Source organism: Megascapheus bottae, chromosome 12 (assembly GCF_031878675.1).
Source record: "Megascapheus bottae isolate mThoBot1 chromosome 12, mThoBot2.hap1, whole genome shotgun sequence".
NCBI lineage: Eukaryota > Metazoa > Chordata > Mammalia > Rodentia > Geomyidae > Megascapheus > Megascapheus bottae.
In genome coordinates, this window is record NC_143520.1 from 37,979,588 (window position 1) to 37,985,220 (window position 5,633).

Below are 5,633 nucleotides of genomic sequence, written 5' to 3' on the forward strand. Positions count from 1 at the left end.
CTACTTAGAGATTAAGAATCTCATATTTGTCTGCCTAGGCTGCTTTGAACTTCCATGGTCAGATCTCGGCTTCCTGAGTAACCAGGATTACAGACATGGGCCAAGGACATCCTACTCTGCTCTCTCTTTAATGGCTTTTGAAAATCTTCTCTAATTATCCTGGTCTTGTCTGGCATTCAGTTTTCTTTTTCTACTCATTTGCTCCTGAATTACCATCCCCAAAGTCCATGAAGCCTAGTAAAGTAAGACTTCCCTTAGGAAGGAAAAGAGAACAAACAACAGCAGGACCAGGCAGAATCCTCTGTAGAAGGCAGAAGTGAAAATCAGAAAGCAGTCATTGCTAATATGAATTTCACTGCAAACTAGACAGGGGGTATATTCCCCTGAAAGAAGCATTTTTAAGCCACAGATGATCAGGCAATCAACACGACAAAGATGAGTACTAAAAAGCTTCCTAACTAACTGTGACTATTGTAACCAATTTTAAACTGTAAATAGAAGAGAGGATAAATCTCAGGGAGGATCTCAGTCAAAATTGGGTTAGAGAAGCAGAGTTTGGAACAAACAGAACTGCGGGTAGGGGGACGGAAAATTAGGCCTTACATCTTACACGACTGTAGGAGTTTGAGGAACAGTATTTAGAAAAGGGGAGTTGAAACATCACAGGGACTTTGCCAATTCTTTTTGCTGAAGATTGGGGCAGGTGAAACTTTGGATCTGTTAGAATGGAATCATGGAATCATTCAGTGGTGCATGGAGCAATAGATGGGTCAGCCTTGTACTTCTGTATCCACTCCCTCTGTGAATGCACAGCCAAGCACAGAGCGGGGAATTTGGACAGCTGTTGTCTTAGAACAGTAGAAAGAAGAACCAGGCAAGATGGATGAGAGTGAGGATGGGCTGGCCTGCTAGGCCTACCGAGGGCCTGCTAGTCACTACTCCTTGGAAGATTTTTCAGGAAGGAAAGATTACTAACAGGATTCTGCAATCTAGATATGGAAACAAAAGGTTTATTCTGTGTGATTGTTGTTCTTAATGTACTATGTTATTTCTCTTCTCTTTTGTTGCCTTTTGGTTAATCTCATATTGTTACTGTATCTGACTTTGTTGCTGGTATATTGTATATGCATTTATTTGTTTATTTGCAATAGGAAAGGGAAGGGGGGAAACAAGATGATTGGGAGGAGTGGGGGGAGGGAAATGGGGACAAAAACATGAGAAGGGGTATCAACGTGTGAGAAGTAATGCACCTACTACATGTTGAATGTAACTGTAACCCCTCGATGCATAACCCAGACAATAAAAAAATAAAATTATAAAAGAAAAAAACTGTCATTTTCAAAATAAAATGTTCAAAGTTAATTTTAAATTTACCATCTTTTTTCTTTCCTATCAATCAAAATGCTTATATTCATCATTTTAATAAATACCTTGACATAACTCAATAAATTAAATATGCAGTTATAGAACCAGGATATTTCCATTTTAGCATTATATTGTAAAGAGAATATAATTATCAGTAATTATGAACTGACACAAATAATTTCCAATGACTGAGTGGATAGTTCAAAAATCATCGCATTAAAGGCAAAAGTTGCATTTCAAAAACCTAAAAAATGTAGATAGAATGTTTTATTTCCCTATATATTATTAAGTCCATTTGAGTGCATGAAGTATTTCTTAAATACTTTTTGGGGGTCAGGATTTTTGCCTCAATGCAGTGAGTTCAATCTCCTGTTTGGGGCTCTTCTTTCGTAGCCCTGTGCCATAAAAGAGAACTTAATTCTCATGGTACAATGAGTAAAGCCTGGTAACTTTCCACTGTGTCTCTCACACGGCTCTGACTCTCCATTGCTTATTTACTCACTCCTTCCTGATAGAGTCTTTGCTATAAAGTTGGTAATTTATACGATGCTTAGAAAGAAAAGGGCTGGGGGAGAGAACAGATTTGACTGGAATAAATTGGATTGACTTTTAGCTCACGTTTAATGGTATCTGTTTCCAGTATTTTGATCAATAGTATTAGTATTGGCATGTACTTGTTAGCTAGTATTGAGTGTAAATTTACTGGAAAGGAGTTTTTCAAACTTCTTTGTTCTTCCTCTCTGTATATATAAAGGCATAAATTTATTGATTGATCCTATACAGCTAAGCTCATTTGATATTAATGGCTTGTTTCGTCTACTCATATGACTCAGCAAAAATCAGATTTATGCTACTCACAGGAAGGACAGATTGACATCCGGCTGCCCATTACATTTCACTTATAACTTATATGACTCCTAATCAAGGGATGCACTAAATGAGAAGACAATGAGAGATATCTAGAAATTCCATCATTCTGAAAAGCAGATTTCTGGATGTAAATGAAATTCATAGCATAAATTCAGCTCCTGCTGAGTTATACTTCAAAAAGCCAAACGAATTGCCTGAAATTCGCCCTTCAAGAGGCAGTGCCTCTGTTGGCCAGTAGATAGCACTAAAGATATTTCAATAAGTAAAGAAAGGTATTTGGTGTGATTATTATTCTTCTAGGGAAACATTAGACAAGTTTATTTTAGATAGTAAAGGAGGAAAATAGAAGCCCCTAGAAATAGAGAGTTTTAAATACAAAACCTTGGTGGTGTCTTAATGTAAGTCTGGCCTTCATCATCTCAGGCAAATGAGCACATTTGCTTTCTGATGCATTTGTTTGAAGGTGGAAAGATATCACACAGCTGACACCCATTGATATAAAACATAATGGCAGCAGATGCACAGGAATGCTGAGGTCCAGGTGCCAGTTGAATTTAGCCAAAAAAAATTATACTAAAAAATGCTGTCTTTTAGTACTCACTGACCCTAAGAAAGAGCCTGGCTTAAACATAACATGTATTTCAAGTTGCAATGTTTTAATAACTGAAATCCAGGGCCAGGAGTGTGCCTAGCATGCATGAAGCCCCTAGCTCAATTTCTTAGTACCATATACACAGAAAAAACCAGAAATTGTGCTGTGGCTCAAGTGGCAAACCACTGGCCTTGAGCAGAAGTACTCAAGGACAGAGGTTAAGCTCCAGACTGGCAAAACAAAACAGAAACAAAACCTAAAAACTTGAATGCAAACAAAAAAGTGACTTGGAATTATTGAAAGCAGGTGGACAGTGAGTTGCTACAGTGCATGAAGCAACTTCTATGTTCTGACAATGATAATGGCCATGGTATCAAGACAAATCCATGTTCCATATAGTAAAGAGAGTTCATACAATTGCTTCATGTGTGTGCCAGCACTGGAGCTTGAGCTCAGGATGTCCTTGTATGGCTTTGTTGTTAGAACTCAATCATTTGAGTCATACCTCTACTTCAGGCTTTTGGCTAGTTACTCACATAAATGTCTCACTGACTTTTATGCTCAGTCTTGCTTTGAATCATCATCCTCATGTCTCAGTTTTCTGAGTAACTAGGATTACCAATATAAGACACCAAAGCCTAGCATAATTTTGAATCATCATCCACCATCGATGATGTTTGGACACTGCCATTTCTCTCTACTTCCTTACTTCAGGTCTGTGTCTAAAATGGTGATATTCAGAACCCATACAAGCAAATAGAAACAGCTTAGGTGCCACAAGTAAGGAGATGAGTGTCATTCAAGGACCTATCAAGGGAAAATTGGAGGCACTTGAGCAAGGAGAGTCCAGGTTAAGGAAAAAAGACATCTGAAAACTCCTTCATGCAGAAAATTGGGTGCTGGAGAAACCAGCTCTGACAAAAATTAGGTGGTGCGTTTTTAGCCCCCACCCTGTAGGGCCAACTTCAATCTTTCTGCTGCTGCTGCTGCTACTGCAGACTACTTTAATAAGGAAACACACACACACACACACACATGCACACGCACACGCACACGCACACGCACATTCATACTTGGGTGATTGACTGTTTATTCAGCTAAGAAGTTTAAACTTGGTCTCCAGTTGCCCAAAAGTAGCCTTTGAATTACCTATTCATGTTGGCTGTTAATTTAGTTTCTGTTGTCTTCTTAGTTATATTTGAGCACTTTTATGCAGATTGCATTATCAGGGTGAGTGAGGTAACTGAGATAGAGAGTAAGTTGAGGGAAGTCTTATTTCATTCTGAGTTTTTCATTCTGTCTTCTGCTGGAACACCAGATATTCTCAAATAAGAAATATCTGTGACAGGATTCTATGCCCATGTTTCCCTGACATTCTTACTGTAATGCAGGCAGTATGCACCCCACTAAGTCTCACCACCCACAGAATAAATCCAGCCTGGCCAAAAGAATCACTGAACGAGGTCAACAGCCTTGATGTTTGGTAAGGCTTGGCTGTGGAAACACTTTTTTCCCTCTGCAATAGATCATCTACACACTGAGTAGGATGTTTCAATTCTAGCTGTATGTGGTTCTTTCTTTCTTATTTTATTTCTTACCTTTTCTTCATATATGAAGCAACATTCAAAGCAGGTTAAGTAATTCCCTCAGTGGTGACATTCATTGTGTCTGACATACAAATAGCGAATGACATTACCAAATTAGTCACGTATACATGAACAATGTATAGGAATAAATATGAAAAGATTATTACCTTTGCAACAAGTTTGCAAAATCATGTTTGCAAAGATGGAATAATATTACCACCTAGGGAGAAGCTTGTCTAGCTTCTCCTTAGCTCCTCAGATACTGACACTTTGTATCAACTTTCAACATCCTCCTTTTACCTCCTTCTGATATCCAGAAAAGGTAACAAAGAGATTGCTGATGTCTCCAAAGGAGAGTGGAAAAGTAGTTTCAGTACAGATGAATATTTGATTTATGTTTAAACCTACAGTCAATATTTATGCCTTGAAACTTTATAAATCCTCCAGTCACGTCCAGATATCTATAAATAAAATGTCAGGTTGTCTCCTGAGATGAATGTATAGAGCCAAGAATGCTAACAATTCTAATGATATTCTGTTACAGCCTCAGTGCATTCTAACTGTTTTTCGCCAGTTCTGCAGGAGTAGTAGAAATAATAGGAGGGAGGGAAGAAGAAGAAGTGGAGGAAGAAAAGGAAACAAGTGGCTGGTGGAGTGGTAGAGCAATAATTTTCAACCCTCACTGGTATAAACTGTGAATAGTCAAGCCCATCCTCAGAGATAGTTAAAGTTTCCAGTGATTCTATTATACAATTGGATTTGGAATTCAATGAAATACAACATTTTCTGCTGTGAAATAGTGACTCGAGAATATTCAATTACTTAAAAATAACGGGAACCCTAAAGGAATTTCGTTGCTAAGGATTACCACCAAAACCTCCACCTCCACCGAGTTTCTTATTGCAGAGATATAAGAGGCAGGAACATGCTCTCAATATTTCTCTTTCCTCTGTGTAAGCCATGTCCTCAAATCCTGGAGCCCACTTCTTTGAAGACTATGCTAGGTCATTCTCCTCACCTCTCATCTTGGAAAATTATTGCCAGTTCAGTGCTTCAGGCTTAGTAGAGGAGAAAATCTTGTCCGGATAATAATACAGATCCCATGCCTTTTAGCACTCATAGATCATTCCCACATTCTTATTGGGTAGAGGTTCATTCATTCATTCACTACACCAAAACTTTTATAAGGGAGAAAAGTACCTGAGGCAGAGGGGCAGATT